The sequence below is a fragment of the Protopterus annectens genome, chromosome 5.part1 (genome assembly GCF_019279795.1).
Source record: "Protopterus annectens isolate FY-2018-M chromosome 5.part1, PAN1.0, whole genome shotgun sequence".
NCBI classification, from domain to species: domain Eukaryota; kingdom Metazoa; phylum Chordata; order Ceratodontiformes; family Protopteridae; genus Protopterus; species Protopterus annectens.
Window position 1 is genome coordinate 353,393,506 of NC_056736.1, and position 22,723 is coordinate 353,416,228.

Sequence of the window (22,723 nt, forward strand, 5' to 3'; positions counted from 1 at the left end):
GGAAAAGTTCACTATCTACCCTCCTTCCTATCTCTATAGGAGTACCTCAAGGGTCTCTCCTAGGCCCACTTCTATTTTCTATCTTTATTAATGACCTCCAATCAGCTATCCCTAACACCACTTGCATACAATATGCAGATGATTCCACTATAATCTGCACTGCTTCTTCTCAAGCTGAACTCCAACCTCTTACCCAAAAAACCTTTACCACGGTTGAACAGTGGTTCTCTGACCGTTGTCTACTCCTTAACCCCAAGAAAACCAAATTACTACTGTTCTCACCTACCCGTAAATCTACTTCCCTAAACTTCTCTATTACTTCCACTGATTACACTCATATTACTCCTGATTCTTCTACACAACTACTAGGTATTACTATTGACAATAATCTTAACTTTGATTGTCACATCAACAACACAATAAAAGTAGTTAACAAAAAGATTGGATCCCTTTACAGAATCAAATCCTTCCTTACACCTGAAGCCTGGACCACCTTTGCCCAATCTCACCTCCTCTCTACCCTTCTATATGCTTCCCCTATTTACACTAATCTCTCTAAAAGTAACCTTAAGAAACTTGCTTCATCTTACCATAATATTGCTCGATTTTCCACAGGATCCCAGTTTAGAACACACCACTGCCTGAACTTAAAACAACTACACTGGCTTTGAACTCATTTATCAACAGCTCTTAATAGCTCACAACATTCTATATCAACCATCCAAAATACCAATACTCTCTAACCTCCTTACTCCCTACAACAACCAGAAACAACTATGTTCTTCAGATAAACTACTAGTTAATAGTACCAAACCCAATAATGCTGCAGGAGATTGCCTTTTTTCCAACTCAGTTGGCAAAATGTGGAACAAATTTCCACCCAATATCTCATGTTTGTCCACTCTTCCACTCTTTAAAAGACAACTGAGAATCCATCTTAATAAACACTGGCTTTGCTCCTGTACCAACCCTGATTAACCTTTCTTCTTCCTTTCCTCTACCACAATACTTCCTTCTCTCTTTACTACATCCTGACTGATCCCCACTGACATAACATCTTTGTGGATGTAACTTATCTCATATATACTGTATAAAAAAAAAAAAAAAAAAAAAACTATTTTTGACATCGATATTAGTAAGACTATGTATTATTTACACTACATTTTGATATTATCAAATTTGCGTATTGCAATTATTTAATAACTTTTTTAGGAATACTATCTTGCTATGGATATTTCCTCTGAGATGTATATTACATATACTAAAGTCTTTTTATCTTTTATGCTCAATTTTTGTTTTGTTTTGCTTTGTTATTTTTTGTATTCCCTAAACTTGTTATAAGCGTTGGAGCTTTTCTCCCCGGGCCTCCACTGAAAATGAACATATATCCAGCTGGACTAGCCCAGTCAACAAATGTAAAATAAAAATAAATAAATAAAAAATAACCCTTTTTTTTTTTCTTTTAAAGAAATTAGAGTGGGGGTAAGTGGGAGTAAGCACTTTTAAGCAGCAGTAAGTGGGTTTAAGCCTGTTTGCGCAGGGTAAGGAATGCCTACACAGGTTAAGCAATTTAGAAGCTAACTGAGTATAAGAAACTGTAACCAGAAGTTAGCAGTGCTTACCACTACACAAACCCACACAAACCCGCTTCCAACTGCTCGAAAGTACCTTAATCACTCTGTATCCAACAGCCCTTGTTTTGCCCAGCAACAAAATAAACAGCCTCTGCAAGGCTCAAACCCAGTACCTGCACACTAGAGCCAAAGTGATTTACCACTAAGCCATGTCAGATATACATAACCATGATGTTTTCACAAACATATCATCCAGGCCAGTCATTCAGCAGTACAGGGAATGTATTCCAACATGTAGATATATGTGTGTGTATATATATTAATATCTAAACAGATACAACATATCTATATCTATATAAACATATATACATACAAATGCATACATCTATAGATATACATGTCTACATCTATATGTCTAAATATATACAGCAAGTTATATATATATGTAAGCAGATATATATATCTATATAGGTATATATGGACACCCATCTGTAGATAACAATGGGAACATAACAAAAACATATATGTCCACATGCACCGTTAATGGGGTTGAGAGGCCCCAAACAACATACATCTTGAACAAACAGGTATATCCCCCCACAGCCAAACACGTCCTCCCTGCAAGATACATATGTAGAAGGTGCATGCAATATGGAACAGCCACTATGCCTACAGTTAACACCTTAACAACTGGACACTGTATGAGACACCCATACAAATGACAATCGTTGCCTGCAACATATACCCACAGAGAGGTCATAGGATACAACACCACACCCAGGTTTGCATAAATTGGAAACCTTTATTTGTGTACTATTACAGTTGTATATGCCATGTCATATAGCTGTTTAGACACTGACATCCATATAAACAGTAATGCAACTGTGAAACAGTTATACTAATACAGTAGTCTGGAAAGGTGCATAAATGTTACTGTCCAGGCCAAGCCCTTCAAATAGTACAATAGTAAAGACAGACTGGGACACAGGATACCAAACAATCAACAGTAAGCAATGCAGATGTATAGTTCAGCAGCCTCTATCTACACACTGTACACAATCAGTAGGTGGTAAAGACCTCAGCTGACACAATGGGATGTAACTGTTACATAACAAGGCATAACTGACACCATCACAAGCACACTGACAAACAGAACAGTCTGTATGGCAGGAGGCAGTAGGCTTGCATTAACCCAATTTATGTAATTCATTTAAATATAGGTGAATTATATGGTAATGTACATCCAGATACCTTAAGGCATCTCACCCCTGATACCCCCACATGTTGTAACAGCCTAAGTTAGTTATGGTGCATCCCCCTCCGACTCAATAATACAGGGCCAAATTCCACTGTTACATACACTGGCCTCTGGGGTGCATAAGGACACACATGTATTATGTAGGTGAAGCCCACACATATATAGCCCTATGTGGGGATGCAACAGCAGTGGACTGATGGCAGGAATGGCAGCGTGACATACTCACAGCCCACTACAGAACAACCCCTAACAGCATGTCATATGTGCAAAGCTTAGTATGCAGGTGGAGGACAGAGGCTGGAACACAGGCCCATATGTGGAAAACTGTTGTCATACACTAAGCAAGTCACTGGTGTTACAGGATAGTCTGCAACATACCCTTAGTCAAAGATTTGAGGTTAGAAACATAAATAGATGTAGCCATGTATTGATAGCACTCAACATGACATATCTGGGGTACAGTTGAATACATGTCAGAGGTTACTAAAATGGTTATTGCCTGTGCCACATAGACAGGTGACCCGCTGAGGCGTGTATACCCTGCAACCTGATATAGACCCATTCACATACATGCACACTGTTACTTGGCAACACTGGGACTAGACCACTACCTAGCTATAGTGTGTGGCTTACATTGCACACACCACACAGCGTTCAGGGTGAGGTGTGTCCTTGGTTATATGTTACATGCAGAACATCCCCTGACATGTACAGTATGCTAATTGGGGATGTAATGGATGTATATGGACAATACGTAGTGTGACATACCATCATATACACATTAACAGACATATAACAGCCATACACACATCCAAGATACCAGGGCCTATTGCTGCTAACTAACCTAACTGTGTGTCAAATGTGTTACAGCTAGGCTACACACAGCACATGCATAACTGGATTGGATTGTGGTATCAATTACCTGTATGGTTGATGGTGACAATGGTAACCATAATGTGGTACATGGGACATATACCAGGTGTACATTGGTGTAATGACAGCGTACACAGCACCTACATCCCCCAGTGGATATTGTACTCCCTGAAACCCATGATGGCACTCCACCATACTCACCATCACACATTGGCCGTGACTGCGATACAACCCATTGTATACTCCAACAGTGCATCTAATGCACATGCTACACACGTAGTAGGGTGTTGCAATGTCATGCCTCACCTATGGGCAGCAACAACACTATCTGTACTACTGTATGGCAATGGGTATTGTAATAGGAGTATGTGACCTTGGAATGCTGTACCCTACAGATATACGGACATGCACAACTACACACACATGCCTGAACACAATGGGTATCCCAATCCTATCACACCATTTGTAAAAAACACTGTTGTGCTGGTACCGCAAGGCTTGTGTAGCCAGTATGGGGGGATCTTAACAGGGTGCATGTAATGTCTCATACAGCAGCAGCCACAACTAACTATGGCAATAGGTGTTGCATTTGTTGTGAAGGCCCTCATGAAATAACCAAGTACAGGTGGTGCTAACACACAGACACTGCTATACTCAGTCATGCACACGTACACATGTGTCAGTCCAGGGGTGCATCATTGCAGGTGGTCATAGCTGTCTACCTAGACATCTCCTATATGTGCCAATTCTTACACAGCTGGGCAGACATGTCAGTGTCAATCAAGCATAGGTTGCCTGTACATATCCCAGCTAGATACCCGCCATGTGTACATCTGTACAGGGACTGACAGTCATCAGCTTGGAATTAACTATGCAGTAGCATGAGTGTGTTTACAGATAGATGTCTGACAACAATATGCATGCCATAACTACATGTCAGAAACTGTCACTAACATGTGCTGTACAGACAGTAGTCTACAGTTACATTCCACATTTCGGATCATTGCCCCATAAGGGGTATATACTGTGACACAGCTCAAACACCAAGGATATGACAGGGAGGCCTCAGTGTCAAGCTATGCCCACAGGTGTGCCTGTTGTCAGTACTACATTTAGCACTCTGCTCTTGCCTGGGTTAGCACTGTCAACAGTAGTACTGCCATGATACACTACATGCCAGTGTGACAGCACATACCCTGGGCTACTACACCTGTATGTAACACATTCACACAGATAGTGCTATACAGGCTTCATATATGTCTGTGTCACACACATGACACTCACACCCCTTGGTTCAGTAATGAGAGCACATAGGTGCATGTATTGTACATGGCATTACATAAACTTACTACAGACTATAAGACTGGGTGGTGTGACCTGTTTACCAGGGCTAAGCCATGCTTAGCAAGTATCAACATTGCTGCAATATAACAGCTGAGCTGATTTGCGCACTGGTAAGCGATGTCTACACTGTGTAAGCGCATGTATGTTTACCCATAGCTCAGCATTGCTTAGCTTCGAGCAAACCCATGCAAACCCACTTAAAGCTGCGCAAAACTGCCATAACCACTCTGCATCCAACAGCCCTTGTTGTACCCAGCAACAAAATGAACAGCCCTTGCAGGTCTTGAACCCAGGACCTGTACACTGAGGTCACAGCACTTAACCACTATGCCATGATCACTGTGAAGACAGCTGTAGTTTTACCAGTATAGCTGTCAATACACATATTGAGTAGTATTGAACAATTGCCTTTAGTTCCTGAATTGTGTAGTCCTTGTTATTAATATGATTGTTGCATCACATATGTTGTTTTATCATAATGTGCGCATAGCAGTTTCATACAGTGACATACATCTGGGAGGGTATACACAACCGTGTGTTTATTCATGACAGGAATATGGTTGTATACATATAATAGGTCTATATATGTCTACATATACATACACATGTATACTCATAATATGCCTGTATACACATCTGTATAGTGCTACATATATATGGCCATGTGCACATCTCTTCATATGTACATATACAAATATATATATATATATATATATATATATATATATATATATATATATATGGGATCCGGACACATGCTCGACTAGAATATGTCCGAATCACAAAACATCAAATACACATACACGAAAGCCCTTAACATTGAAAAGCGTTTCCATGTATGTGTGCCTGTTTCGTAGATTGGACTACATTGCGGGTAAGGGAAAATTCCCTTTTCTCCACTGTAGTGTGATCTCGGAGTGAGAATAATAAAGGAGGGGGGTGTGGGGGGTGCAGGAGGGCAAAGCCCCCTGCATAAACATAGATTTTTTTTGAACTACACATACACGGAAGCGCTTTTCGATGTTAAGCACCCACTACCTCAGGGTATTCTGCTATTTGGTGGAAGAGATGCATTTTGCTGGCCAGCACCTCACGGGTGTTGAGGAAATATACGTGTTATACTCTGGATGCTGATGCCTGTGAGATCTCCAATGATATCCCCAGTTGAGCTTTGGGAGGTACCTGTGACTAGTATTCCTAGGCCTACACATACCTTGGTATCCACTGGGATGGGTTCCCCTCGGTCAGTTCGGTGTGTCAGACGCGGCCGGAAAATCTCAACAATTTGCTGTAGGAGGTCCATGTCCACCCTATAGTGGTTCACTATCTCCAGCTGATGTAGCCCCTGGTAGGTTACCCTCAGTCTGTACACTCTTCTCCATCTCCTCACTGTAGGTTAATCGGCAGTATTCACATCCTCGCCACCCTCAGCCTCTTACACATGTTGTTGTATGTTGCCTGCTGCAGCCCCTATCATTTTGTAGTTTTGTTTGTTAAAAGTTCACCGCTTGTATACACCGGTGGTGTAGAGTATAGGAAAAACCAAAGGGGAAGGTGTTTGCATAGTTTATAGTAGTGTTCTGGGCTGGGCTGGTCTGCTGCCTGTGTAATTGGCTGATTCTGATACATTTCACCTGCCAGCTATGCTAGTTCTCCTTGATTAACTTTCTACTACTGTTTTCCCTTCCCATTGCCTTCCTGTTTATGCCCAGGGGCACTCCGCATAAACACAATGCTCAAATGTGCACAGGGCTGCTATTTCCTGGTTTATCTTTTTTTTTCTTTAAAATCCGGTGTGTGGTGCTCACACCCGCATAGGCAATGTAAAGAGTGCTAGGCAGACTCAGACACACCCCCTTGCTTAGCTGTGCTTAGCTAGGAGCAAACCTGAGCCATAGAGCTTCAATCTGCTTACAGTATGCCTGACACCCCTCCCATGATGTCAGCTAACTCCTAGGCATGCACCAAGCTATTCCTGCTCTTACACTGTTGGGACCTGACTAGCATGCTGGGGAAAATTGGGATTCACTATCATTCCCCTCATTTGTACAGGATTGCCTGCTAATGCATAGTTACATGTCTCACACTGTGCCTCACTCCTTAGCAACCACTACTCACTGGTCATGTTGTCTTCTGCCTGCTACTGACTTTAATGTTGAAATAGTGATTTTAGTTAGAATGCTTATTTTAGGTTTATGTTCTTATTTTCCCCCCGATCCCATTTGCGTGCCGCTGCCCTATGCTTAAACAGCCGAGATCGGCTAAAAAAAAAAATTAAAGTTGATTTTTTTTAATTTGTTAAGCTGTTTTCAATGCCAATGGCCTTATACTTGGCCATTGGCATGCTTCCTGACTGATATGCAGCCTTTATTTGGAGCTCTCACAGCTCCGTTTTGGAATTTGCAGAAATGTACTTGGTTACTAACCGAGTACATTTCTGCAGATTACACTAGTCCTACACGGCTGGTTTCCAGCTTCCTGGATCGCAAATTTACCTAATTTGCATGGAGTTCTCCTGCAAATGGGGTAATTTGCATACAGGGGCTGAGTCCATACAGGACTAGTGCAGGAGCACTCGTGCACACCCCTGCAGGCTATTCCTGGCTCGTACGGCAGACATATTGCTTGCTAGAGCTCCTGCACTAATCCTGCATGCCGTGCAAGGCTTGCAGAATCTGGGGGATGGTGTAAAACATCAGTATAAGTTAGATAGAGCAGAGCATGTCAAGAGAAATCTAAAGTAAGATTTTTGAGGAAATTAAGGAAGATGTATAGATTTTAGAATTCCATACAAATTCACGTAACTCCGGAAAAAAGAGACAGAAATACAATTTTCAGCAGAAGCCAAAATGCTTGTTAGACCGACAGTGTGAATAATCCTTATCCATTAATTCAGCTATGTTAAGCTTTCAGAGATGAGCTGTTCATAGGTTCATAAGTTCATAGGTAGGTACTAGGCTGTTGGCCGTAGGGCCTATATCAGCCTAGCCAAAAAGGTACCCTGGCTTTCGCCACCCAAGAAAATTATTTTCCTGTGCCCCTGTCGAGCAGAGCCAAATAAGTGGGGTGAATTTCCTATTTCCCATCCAATCATCAAGATTTTTCTTGAAGAGTGCTAATGCGGAGCTCTATTTGACATAAATAGGTAGTCTGTTCCAGAGTATGGGAAGTCTCTGGGACAGGAATCTATCCCTCCAGCATGTTCTGTTTATTGTGGTAACAATGTTTCGGTCCCTACAGCATGTAGTTCAGAGGGACTGGGATTTCTTTAAGTGGGGCATGTCCAACAACTCTGGGTTTGACATAGCTTTGTATGTTAGACAGAGATCGCCTCTGAGTAGGCGATATGCGACAGAGTAAAGTTAGAGTTTTTTGAGACGGTCTGCGTAGGGTATCTGTTTGAGGCCAGTTAAACATACAAGATCAGTTGTTCAAAGATTAAAAATTTGTAATCACATCAAAATGCGGTGACTGTTTCTGAAAATTCATGAATCGCATTTGCTAAAATGGAAGTCCAGTGAATGAGAAAGAGGTGCAGTATGTCAGTACTGCGAGAGATAATGAAGCAAACCCTTAACTGAGTATTACAAATTATAATCAGAATGAGGATAAGAAATTTGTACCTCATGAAATTTTAATAATACTTATAACTAGGTAAAATGATTATAGCCACACTCTCAACTGTGCATATTTTTGCAGAATGCACAGATTTTTGCCTCATATTTTTGATCTGTTTTTCATAAATTTGTGTTTTTTGGCAAATCATTCACAAAATGTTAAGGGATAAAGTCAGAAAATAATGACAGACATTTGAGTTTCAGACTTCGTACCCTTCAGAATATTCATGCTAATACAAAACATGTTATTCTATTAACTTTCTAAGGTTGTAAGACCAATAATTAAAAAGTGTCCCTATTTTTGGGTCTTCGTTCCCCCCATTATTTATATCTTTCTCCAGATTTTTTGCTCTAAGAAGTTGAGAGGTCTGATTACAGCTGTTGCAGATAGGGCATATCTGCAAAGTAAATTGACTGTAATGGCTCGCCATTTGGGCACAGTAGAATAATATGCTAATAAACAGATGAAAAACGAAGTATTTGAGATTTTTGAAGCTACAGACAGGAGGGTGAATATTTAATTCTACACTTAGTGATTGAAACTCTATACTTATTTAAGGATTTTGGTTTATGGGTAGATCTAGCTTTAAGTTTTTCTAATCATATCAATCAGTTTATTAATGATACTTATAAAACTATAGGCTGCATAAAATGTATAAAGTCTAGGAAATCAGAAATGATAAAATCATTGTTTGTAAGCTACATTAGACCCAAACTAGAGTATGGAATAACAATATGGAAACCTTATAAGAAAACAAGCATGAGTAAATTGGAAGTATACCAAGGGTGTCCATGGATAGTACAATTTTAAATTATGAAAGTTTAAAATATTTGAACTTGTACAGTGTCTCATACAGGTAATTAACAGCAGACCTTATTTGGGTATATATGGCATTTAGAGACGGCTACTTCTGAGAGTATTCAGGGTTATCAATGAGTAATACAGAATCATTAGTCAACCTATATACGAGATTATATGGGGTCAGAATAGAGATATGATAAGTCAGCAAGCAAAGGAGAGTAACATTGGTGAAACTGAATTCATTCTCAAATCTTGGTTAGAACCTTCATGAAGTGGACCCTGTTTTTCACAAAATCTCACCAAGATGACACTGATAAATAGACTGTATTTTATAAAGCATATATCGTGGACAAAAGCAGGTCAAAAATAAAAAAGATAGCTGAGTGCACAAGACCTAGGATAAAGAAGTGCCCAATCCTGGTAGGCACACTGGTGCCAGGACTGGAAAAAAAATGACAGTGTAGAATCCTAACAATCCTACAATGGGGCCAGGCCAGGCTCGGGGGAAGGATGTCCCCCCACCCTGTTGTAGAAAGAAGTAGTAATCCACAAAAATCACAAAAACTGATAGGCCATAGAAAAGCCACAAATACAATAGAGTGGACTATTGAGGATAAGAAAGAAATTATGTATTGGTACTATTATGCAAAAAGCTCAGAATTTCCAGACAAAAGATATGCAAAAAGATTAAGAGAGAAATTAGAGGAAAGAAAAATACTTCCACAAGGAAAACTGTCAGAAGCCTCAAATAAAAATTTGTGTTGATTAATACAACAGATTTGTGAAAAACATTATGCAGACCAAGAAACGTTGATCTGTTTGGAAAAAGAAGCATCTGAGGAAATTGGAAAATATAAACAACAAAACCTAGAAATTTTTGAAAAGTATAAAAAAGACATATGGACATGGGAAAGAAAGAGAAATTTGATGTTGTGCCATATTTATGCAAAGTCAAAAACCAAATTAATCAATACAAAAAGGCAGCCGCAAAGATATTCAAAGAGAAATACAGGCAAAGGCATTCAGATATGGAAAACTTCACAATAAAAAATAATATCACAAAGAGGAAATGTAGAAAAGAAGATTAGTAAAGTAGAAGGTAAAAAAATAGAAGCTGAAGTTATGGAATGCCTGTGACATGAAGGATTTATTTATTTATTTTACATTTGTTTAGTGGGATAGTCCGACTGGATACATGTCCATTTTCAGTGGAGGCCCGGGGAGAAAAGCTCCACATAGACAAACTTACATAGATTACACAGATGTTAGCAAACAATTATAAAAACAAAGTTGGGTCGTTGGCTTTTTTATTTACAAAGTGATTATATACAATGGCTTAGTAGTGTTCCCTAGTAGGGACTCACAATTGTCATGGACAGACACAATTAAAAGTAAGAGACATAAGATTGGAAGCAGAGCTTGGTGACGCAGTTACAAGTTATGATAATTACAAAATATGCTTTCAGTTTATAACTTAATCAAGGTTAGTACATGGGCATAGCCAGTTCATTTTGAGATACTGTTTAAGGTTTTTTTTGAAGAGACATTTGGAGGATTATAGGGTTATATAGTTTGGCAACAAATTCCAGGTTTTGCCAACAAAGTTGGCAAACAGGTATTCACCAGCAGAGTTATTAGCTTTGTGGGGTTGGACCAGTAGTTTATCGGCTGGCTATAGGGATCTCAGGTTGCTATATGACTTAGTAATATTTTTAAGTGAGGGGGTATCCTCAGGGTGGTACAAAATTTTGTGCGCTATTAAGAGTTGATTGACTTGAATTAAGCTGGGCAGTTCTAGCCACTCTAGTTGTTCAAGGTTCTGGCAGTGGTGGGTTCTATAGGTGAAGCCAGTGGCGAATCGGGCAATATGATTGTAGCTATGGGACAGCTTACCTAGTTTGGATTTGTTGAGGTTTGAGAGTACAGGCTAGGCATATAAAAGAGTAGACAGTAGATGTGATTGGGCAATTGCAGTCCTAGCCAGTGGGGTTAAAACTGTCTTGTTTCTATACAGTGATCCAAGCTTCTTATTGATGGTCTGTATGGTTTTGTTGACCTGTAGGTCAAATATGAGATTATTGTCTATGACAACCCCTAGCAGTTTGGTGTCATGATCTGGGGAAATAGTGGTACCATTGTTAGATGTCACAGAAAATGAAAGTGTGGTAAATCTACTAGTGGGGGAGAAGAGTAGAAGTTTAGTTTTATTGGGGTTCAGAAGTAGGTGTTGGTTGGTGAGCCAGTTCTCGATAGCGTTAAATGTATTTTGAGTTAAGGTTTGCAGTTCGGATGGGGAGGTGGCTGAGCAGATCAGAGTGGAATCATCTGCATATTGAATGCAGGTAGCTTTAGGGATAGCAGTGTGAAGGTTGTTGACAAAAATAGAGAAGAGTAGTGGACCTAGTATGGACCCTTGAGGGACACTAAGTGTGAGAGGTAGCTGGCTGGAGAGTTTGCCCTGCCATAGTACCGCCTGCTGTCTACCAGTCAGGAAGGACTGGAACCACTGGATAGCAGGCTTGTTGAGGGAAATAGAGTTTAGTGAAAGAATGAGAAGTTCATGGTTGACCATGTCAAAGGCTTCTGATAGGTCAAGAAAGAGGGCAGAGGTTAGCTAATTGTTATTCCTATTTTGGTTTATGGTAATAGTAAACGAAAGAAGGGCTGAGGTGGTGCTGTGGTATGGCCTGAAACCATGCTGGGAGTTGGATAGTAAGTTATTCTGTGTAAGGTATTGCATTAGTTGCTTGTGTACACATTTCTCCATTATATTGGCTAGAGGGGAAAGAATGGCAATAGGTCTATAGTTGGATATGTCTGAGGAGCTACCACCTTTATGGAGTGGGATGACGTGAGATATTTTCCAGAGGGAGGGGATAGTGTTTTCGGATAAGGTTCTGTTGATGAGGATAGATATGGGATATGCAATGGCATCTGCAGCTATTTGTAGGTACTCTGCAGGGAGGAGGTCAACAGAGAGGGTGGTAGGTTTTAGTTTTTTTTAGAAGTGTTTTGATAAAACTAGTGGATATTGGTTGGAAGCTAAATTCGGGGTGATTATTGGGTAGATTAGGCATGTGGTTTAATTAGAAGAGGTTAGTTGATTTGCTAGGGATTGGATTGTTTCAGTGAAAAAAGTTATTAAAGGCTCTAGATATGGTCTCTGGGGAACTATGGGTGCAGTTAGCTGGGGTTGGGGTGGTGGAGTGACCTGGACAAAGTAGTTGATTTAAGCCTGCCCAGAACATTTGAGGGTTGTTATGGTGTTTTTGTAGGAGATTTTTGTAGAAACTTTATTTATCCAGTAAAATAGATATTTTTTGTATCATTCCTATAGTTTAGATAGTCAAGTGGGGCTTTAGTTGTTCTCCAACTGGCCCAGGTTCTGTTTCTAGTTTTGATTTTAGCTTTGGTATCTTTTGTGAGCCATGGTGCTAAATTTGATCAACTTTTTACTGTACGTGCTGGAGCATGGGAATCAAGGATACTTAGGAATTTAGTGTTAAAGTGATCTATGGCCTCCTCTAATGTTAGATTGTTTTAGTTTTGACCAGTCAACTGCTTTTAATTAATTTTGGAATATAGCAGCATCAAAGTTTTTCCTGTTTCTAACTGTTTTATATCTGGGCTGGTGAGGATTTCCTGCCTTATGTTTTATGATATAGGTTAGACAATAGTCGCTGAGGTCATCAGGGAGAGTACCAGCTTTATACAGTTGGGGTTGGTTATTAACTACGATCCAGTCTAGGATACTTTCCATGACATCCAAATTAAGGATTTGGTGTAGAAGGTCTAATAGAGGTTACATCACAGCATGATGGAATGAGTCCCCAAAGTAAGAAGAAACAGGAAGGTCTAGAGACATCGGAAGATGAAATATGGATGAGGGAAAGGAAAAGAGATTTAATATAGTGTAATTTGTATGCAAAGGAGAGCGCAAAATTAATCAATACAAAAAGAGCAGTGCCAAAGATATTTGAAGAAAAATACAGGCAAAGGAATTCAGACATGGAAAGCTTTACAATACAAAAAGAAAGAAGACAAAGAGGAAAAGTAGAAAGGCATGAAAATTAAAGAACCAACTGATACTGCCAACATCCTGGCAGATAGGTTCAGTGCTAACTTTACCCCCCTCTCACCCCCTAAAGGGCCCATATCTATACAGGAAGAATGCAGAGTCCTTGTAATCACAACTACACAGGTAAAAGCTGCACTCTCTAAAGCCCAAAACATAGCATCCATGGGACTGGACAACATCCCAGGCTGCGTTTTACATGAACTTCAGAACGAACTGGCTCCCCACTTAAGCACCATGTTCAATAATAGCCTTGCATCAGGCTTTGTGCCCACTGAATGGTGCACAGCAACAGTTATCCTACTCCACAAAGGGGGAGCCACCACTGATCCCGGGAACTATCGACCTATTAGCCTGATGAGCCTGGTCTGCAAGAACATGGAACTTATCATCATGGAACTCATAAACAAAGACATTGGTAACCTCCAAACTCTGGATCCCACCCAGTTCGGGTTTGTGAAAGGCAGATCATGCCTCCTGAACCTGATCAACTTCTTTGAGGCAGTCAGCAAAGCCGTAGATGAGGGTAAGGTGGTTCACACAGCCTATCTTGACCTCGCCAAGGCTTTTGACACCATCCCCCATTCTGGAATTATAGCTAAACCCACTAAACTAGGCATAAATCCCTACGTCACAAGATGGGTTGCAAACTGGCTCACTGACAGAACCCACACTGTAAAAGTTGCAGACTCCAAATCTGACCTCAAAGCAGTGACAAGTGGAGTATCACAGGGTTCCGTCCTGGGACCTCTCCTGTTTGGTATCTACTTCTCTAAAGTACAGGCTAACACAGAAGGCCTCTGGCTAATGAAGTTCACAGATGACTGCAAACTAGGAGCCATAGTCAAGTCCCCAAATGATGTGGACATCCTGCGGAAGGACCTCGCTGAGACAGATGCCTGGTGTCAGAGCCATGGCCTCAAGCTCAATGCCAAAAAGTGCAGTGTCATCCCCTTTGGTAAAAACTCTGTACTCATGAACTACCACATAGGTAGCAATCTACATAACACCGAATGTGTGATAACAGACCTTGGGACCCATGTGGACAGTAGTTTCTCCTTTGATAGTCACATCACCACGGAAGTCAGGAAGTCCTTCTACGTGGCACACTTCATCATAAAAGGGTTCTCATCCAGGAAAAAAGAGGTCATTGTTCCCCTCTACTCATCACTCATTAGACCCATTATAGAGTACAATGCCCCTTTTGGAATGTACCTTACAAGACATCTGCAGCAGCTGGAAAGGCCACAGAAGTATCTCACAAAGAGGATTACTGGCCTCAAACAAATGCTCTACACTGACCACCTCAAAAATCTCCAGCTTTACTCCGTAGCATATCGCCTACTCCAAGGTGATCTCTGACTAACATATAAAGCTATGTCAAACCCAGAGCTGTTGGACATGCTACACCTAAAGAAATCCCAGTCATACTCTAGGGACCTAAACCTTGTCACCACAAAAAACAGGACATGCTGGAGGGATAGATTCCTGTCCCAGAGACTTCCTATACTCTGGAACAAGCTACCCATCTATGCCAAGCAAAGTTCTTCATTAGCACTCTTCAAGAAAAATCTTGATGAGTGGATGGGAAATAGGAAATACACCCTGGGGATCACTTCTGTGTCTCTGCTGGACAGTGGCACAGGAAAATAACTTTCTTGGGTGGTGTAAGTTATGGAACCTTGCTGGCTAGGCTTACGTAGGCCCTTGGGCTGACAGCCTAGTACCTATCTATGAACCTATGAAGATTAGTAATGGAGATGTTAAAGAAATAGAAACTGAGGTTATGGAGTACATGTGAAGTGAAGAATTCAGTGTAAAAAATCTAACTCAGAAAGTACCACAGCAGGATAGAGCAATAAACATCCAAATTAAGGAGAAACCAGTGGAATGGGAAGCAACTGGGCAGTTTCCATATGAAGATATTTTGGAGCCTTCCACAGGAAGCCAGTATAAATGTTCACTTGAAGTTGTACAGCAAGGGAAGGAACAGAAAACTGTGGCAAGTCTGACACAGTCAATGTTGAGGAGTGGTAGGCCATTGAGTTCCCATATGACAGAGCAATGGATGACACAGGATGAAGTTAAAGAAAATGTGCCACAGGAAGATGCTAAAGAACTCTCTATAGAATATCTGTAGGAAATGGAAAACAAAAAATGTGCCCTTAGAAAAAATGAGCTAAGAAAAGAGTTGCTTGCTTTAATAGAGATAGATAAACATATTAAGATCAATGAAAGAAATAGACATCAGAAGGTCAATAAAACTCAAAAAGTCAGAGGTCTAATCTAACAAATGAATGCAGTAATTAGGGCTGTCCATAAAGATCCATGAGATACAACAGAAGTAAACAGGATATATTACTGTGCAGCCAAATTAATAGACAAAATTATACCGCAAGAACACAGGGTAGTAAGAGAAAGGAAGGGAAAAAAATCGAATACCATCATGGAAGTATCAAATAGAGAAAACTATAAAGCAATTAAAACAAAAAATGTCACTGTTAAAAGAGTATAGAAGAGGGAACAGGTCAGCAAAATACTCAGAATGATAGATGTGATAAAAGCAGTGCACAGTATTATAACGGATCAGGAATATCTTGCACTATTACAAATAATATACTAAAAATCTCAGCATAGGCAGAAAAAGATACCCAGATAAATCTAAAGGAAAAATACAAAATAAGCAATTTATTGATGACCCTAAACAGTTCTATAGAGAATTGGGAATCAAGGTAAAAGAAATTGAAAGACCACCCAAAAGAAGAAATCGATACATTTTGGAGAAATATCTATGAAGATCCTGTGGAACATAACAAAGATGCTAAATGGATAGAAGTAAAAGAAAGAATAAGAAGATCGAAGAGGCAGGGTAGGAAATGGGATGAATTAACGGCCAGAGAGATTGAGATAAAGTTAAGAAAAGCCTCCAACTGGAAAACCCCAGGCCCAGATGCAGTACCTAACTTCTGGTTAAACGTACTAACATCTTTGCATGAAGATTTAGCCATGAGTAAGAACTATTTATATGCACACCCTGCATAGACAACAACCTGATTAAGAACAGGAAAAACAATGCTCTTACATAAGAGTGAACCTGCAAGCCATCCTAAAAATTATAGACCAATTACTTGCCTTCTGATGATGTATAAACTATACACTGGAATTGATGCCGACAGAGTTTAGTCATTTAGAAGAGAATTCAATCATGGCAATAGAACAAAAGGGTAATAAAAGAAAGTCATATGGAAAAAAGGATCATCTGTTGCTAAATAAAGTTATAATGGAATAATGGAGAACTGTAAAAAGGGGAAGAATCTAAGTATGGCATGGATTGACTACAAAAAAGCATTTGATAGTATCCGACATTCATGGATAAAAGAGTGCTTAAAAATGTATAAGATACACACTACACTGATCAATTACATTACAGTGACCATGAAACAGTGGCAGACCACTTTGCAATTAAGTCATGATAAAGGACAAATTATTATTCCAGAGATAAGAATTCAAAGGGTGGCATTCCTTAGTGACTCCCTGTCTTGCCCTTAACCATTTAAGATGTCTACTTAACAGATTAGGCCATGGCTATAATATGGCTCCTAGAAAACAACAAACTGTAAAGAACTATCATCTCTTTGCCAATGATTTAAAACTGTATAGCTCATCAGATAAGGAACCGAAAGCACAGCTGCAAGTAATCAAAACTTTTTCAGATGATATAAGAATGTCATTTGGTTTTGATAAATGTGCAAAAGCAACATTTAAAGCAGAAAAACTGTAGCACCAAAAAACATCAGTTTGGGCAAGAATGTGATATAAAAGAACTTGAACAAGAGGGAGTGTATAAATATTTGGGAAGTGATGAAAGATCAACAATAAAACATGAACAAATGTGAATAAAACTTAGTAAGGAATATTTTAGAAGACTTAAATTAATCCTGAAAATAGTGCTGGCATCTAGGAACAAAATTAAAGCTATAAACCAATTTGTTCTTCCTGTCCTAACTTACAGTTTTAGAGTGATTGACTGGCCCCAAAATGTACTGGATAGATTAGACAGGAAAACAAGAAGGATGTTTCATGCTCACCAAATGATTTGTAAAAATCAGCGCATACCAAGTTCATATATTCCCAGTTACGAAGGCGGTATGGGCCTCCTTGAAATTGATTACATGTATAGATCTGCAATTGTAGGACTTCACACATTTCTGCTGACCTCACGAAACCCAAACATACTGAAAGTTTTGAAACGCGAGGAGAATAAATCTAAGATGACATTCCTTCATAGTCTAGCAGAAGCATATTGGCGTCAAGCAGGAATGGAAATCATACCAGAAGTAGATGAAAATCAGGCAGCAACTGAATGTGCCAATAAAAAAAAAAAAAAAAAAAAAAACAAAAGAAAGAATATAAGGTGAAGGATTAGATGAGAAGGCAAGAAATGTGGAAAATGCATAAATATAGTTGCAAGTATAGAAAACTTGTGGAAGAACCTCATGTTGATCAGGATCAAACACAGGAATGGTTACGGAGAGGCGAATTTAAAACAAAAAGTGAAAGGTTAATACTGGCAGCCAAAGACGGGGCTACATACACCTTGGTTTACAAAGTTCATTGAACATGTGGGAGAAACAGACAAATGTAGGTTATGTAAAACAGAACTGGAATCAGTTGCACAGCTTGTTGCTGGGTGTGACATACTAATGGCAGATTGGAAACAGTCCACACGATGTTGCTGGTTGTGACATACTAATGGCAGAAGGATTGTATACTGAAAAGAACAATAATGTGGCAAGACTGTTGCACTGGGGATTGTGCAGACATTATAGTACTGAAGTGGCTGAAAAACACTGGAAATATGAACCACAAAGCACCACTACATCACATGGAATCACCCATTATCAACATTTCAAAAGATAGATGTGAGAAAACCAGATATAGTTGTCCATGAAAAGAAGACAAAAGTAGCATTGATCATTGAAATCACTACACACAGTGACTACAGTGTCTTGTGTACAGAGAGACACAAAGTCATAAAATGTCAAGATTTGCAGGCAGAAATGAAAGCAATGTGGAAGAAGGATACACAGACAGTTCCAATAGTAGTAGGAGCAACGGGTCTTATAAAAAATAATCTACAATCATATTTGATATGTTACAAATACATGTAACTCTGCACATATTGCAGAAGGAATCATTACTAGGCACACTGCGGGTGCTGTGAAGTGCACTTTTGGTTGTCATCAAAAACTGAAACAATACTAATTTCATGAACTTTAATCGTAGTTTGACTTAGGAATGGGGTTCATTCCCTTCATGGTATTAGACACCCAAAAGATTTGGAGAAATTAAAATTAAATAGGAATGGAAGTTAGGTTAATTGGTTCTCTGAGGGAGTAGCTGATGCATAGAACAACCTATGAAATTATACAAACACTGGTTTAGATATTTTTAAAAACAACTTGGACAAGTATTATTGGAATGACTGTTTTGGTTTATTAGCAAGCTACAAGAAAATTATTATCCTTGCCTGAAATATTTGTATGTACGTAATATTAAATTTTTTAAATGTAGGAACTGACTTTTCCAGTATAATAGTCTCAGTTTTCTGCTGTATGTTGAATTTTATTTAAAGTACACATAGTTTTTCTAGTTTAAAGATACTTAAGCATTTATTATTATGTGCTTGAGTCAATCTTTGCTGAATGTCTCATCAAGTGAAATCAGGCAATAGATGACAAATTGCTAGTCAAAAATTCATTGTTCCTCCTAAATCTTTTATTATTTGAGTTGAAGATGTTCACAGTCAATGGGTGAGTAGAATGTATGATCCAAACAGTGAAAAGAATATTGAATAAATGTGGTATGTCAGACCAAGAGGTCAAGAATCTTACCTTGTCATCATACAGAAATATGTCTTTCCATACTGTAGGTCTATAAGCTTCACAGGTATTGATGGAATAAAGCCTGGGCAGCAAGTTGTCAGTAGCTTTCAGTTTATTTGGAATAATGTATCAAAGAATTTAAAGAAAAGAGAGATGAAGTACAAAAAAGTAAACCAACAAAATTGGTAGAAATGTACCACTGTGTTTTCAACTATGAGAAAAGAGTGACATCAGATGAGAATTGATGGCAGCATTTTCACATGCAGCCAACTGTTTTAGGTCTTCACCAAAGTTCAAAATCTTACTTGAAGGAGAGGACATGCAGTCATACAGAAAAAAATTGCAGACAGTTGCACACATTGCCAAGTCAGGTAGTTGTAAAAGAGAGTTTAAAATCTGTAATGTTTGAGATGACAAAGAATCAGTTGAAAATGTTTTAGCTAATCAGAGAGGCTTTAGAAACATCTTAAAGTACTATAAGTTCTTGAAGTGAAGCAATGAAAGTACTGTTGCTGTCTATTAATTGTGAGTGTTGATTTCTCATTAACCATAGTAGACTTGTTAAAACACTCTGTGTCAATGTCTGTATATAATGTTTAAAGTTAAGGTGCTTTTCATATCTATATCTATATCTAAACATATATATATATATATATATATATATATATATATATATATATATATATATATATATAGGGTCTATATTAGAACATCGAAGTTTCAAAACTTCGAATGTTCTAATACTGAACCCTATTCAGCGAAAGCTGAAAATATCGAAGCAAGAGAAAACCTAAATTTTTCCTAGGGAAAGAATTTGGTTGTCTGTTTCTGTTGCTTCGGCATTTTCAGTGCTGTGGTGTAAAGTTACGAGTCGGGTTCAGGTAAGTGTGCGATTGAGTGCAGGTTAGGTTTGTTAAGGTTAGGGTGCTGGTTAGATATGTGTGCGATTGTGTGGACGTGAGGGTTAGGGCAGTTTAGGTGAGTTAGGGTTAGGGCGCGGGTTAGGTATGTGTGCGATTGTGTGGACGTGAGTATTAGGGCGGGTTAGGTGAGTTAGGGTTAGGGTATAGGTTCGGTAAGTGTGCGATTGTGTGGACATGAGGGTTAGGGTGGGGTAGGTGAGTTAGGGTTAGGGCGGGGGTGCGGTGAGTGTGCGATAGTGACGGACATTAGGGTTAGGGTTTGGGTTAAGGTAAGTGGATAGATAGTGGTGTGTGTATAGTTTAGTGTAGGGTTAGGTGTAAGATTTTAGGTGTATGTGTGTGGATTGCTGTTTGTTTGGTGTGCATGTGTTGTGTGTATGTGTTTCGGAACAGCAAATTTTTTACATAGGAAAAAATCCGCTGTTCTGTATGTTCGATGTTTTCAGCTTTCGCTGAACAGGGTTCGATATTAGAACATTTGAAGTTTTGAAACTTCGATGTTCTAATATAGACCCTATATATATATATATATATATATATATATATATATATATATATATATATATATGTGTGTGTGTGTGTGTGTGTGTGTGTGTGTGTGTGTGTGTGTGTGTGTGTGTGTGTGTGTGTGTGTGTTTAATAAAGTGTAATTTCTTGTTAGCTGACATCTGTTTTGTTGGCACACTTTGATCAACAAGACAGAGCGTTAATAATTATGCAAAATCACTGGAAAAGCAAGGCTGGGGTATATTTCATTTTCCCATCATTATGCAATCTTGGAGTGAGAATATAAAATATGCAGGGGTTGGGGGTTTGACCTTCTGCAAAAAAAAAAAAAAACATGTTTTTTTAGATGCATACTCACAGGATTTGTCTTGGAGCATGCATGGCTTGTTGTCAATTTTTTTTTTCAATTTTGTTTTATTAATGTTAGTAATGCTAGCATGTGGGTATTATAATTTTCTTTAATTATAAATAGGTAGGTAAATAGCTAGAGAATAAACTTCACAAAAGTTGTTTTTGTGGTTCATTAATAACCAGATTATTAATATCCTGGCATATATTTCAGATGCTCTGGTGGTGTAGAGGTATAAAGCCATGACTACATTCCAGATGACCCTGTTTTGATGACTGGCTCAGGTACTCAGCATGGATGTGGGGCAGGCTGGGCCAGTAAGAATGATGCACAAGGAGGGACAAAAAAAATCCTAAGAAATATTCACTTTCTGGCTGTTATTGCATCCTGGAATGTTTGAATTATTGAATTGCTTCCTTTCTCCCTTCCTGCATTTCTTGCTAAAGGAAATTCAGGAATACCTTCACCCACAGGAACATTCTTCTGTTTGGTAACTTGCATAATTTCCTCCATCTTGGAGCCAGGATCATACTCCCTGTCAGTAATAGCTGCATATCCCTCTGCAGTTTTATTATCAGTATAGATGAATCACTTAAAATGAAGTATAGAGTTTCTTCCCTTAGCATTCCTCTTACACTTTAAATTGCCAGATGTGGGAGTGTTGGGATAAATTGAAATGGACACTATTTCTGTCTCCAGTTGTATTTTTTCCTTTAGTGTAATCACTAAAGCCCTTCTGATATTATATTTTCTAATTTTCTAATTTTAATTTCCTTGACATATTACTTAACAAATGTGTCATAAAAGTTAAACATCTCTATAAACTGTCTGACACTAGAAAACTTATAAACAGATATATTTGTCTATTTTGTTAAACATTTCATTGATTATTGTATTTTTGATATTAAAATAATCAAAGATACATTTGATTGCATTATATATAGTAAAATTGCAGAACATCAAATATAATGTTATTACTTTTTGCTGTGTGTGTGTGTGTGTGTGTGTGAGTGTGTGTGTGTGTGTGTATATGTATATATATATATATGTATGTATATGTGTGTGTATATGTGTATATATATATATATATATATATATATATATATATATATATATATATATATATATGAATATATCTATATATAAATATATATATATATATATATATATATATATATATATATATATATATATATATACAAACACGCACACACATACACAGAGTTCTTTTACAGAGATAAGCAATGAATTTATATCCAGGGGTTATTCTTTAAAGGAAATAGGATTGGCTAAACATAATATGCTTCACAAAGGCGGCTGTCTGCGAAACCTTATTTTTCTAATGGTAGTTGAATGGGAGATATGGTCTCTCGGAATGTTAATAAGAATGATATTAATAATGTTGTTAGGATGACTGTTACATATTCTAAATGAGGTCTGATAACAAACCAAGTTTTCCGGAGACATTTTCAGATGGGGATTAGATAAATATAGTAGTGGGAATTAAGAGGGTGGG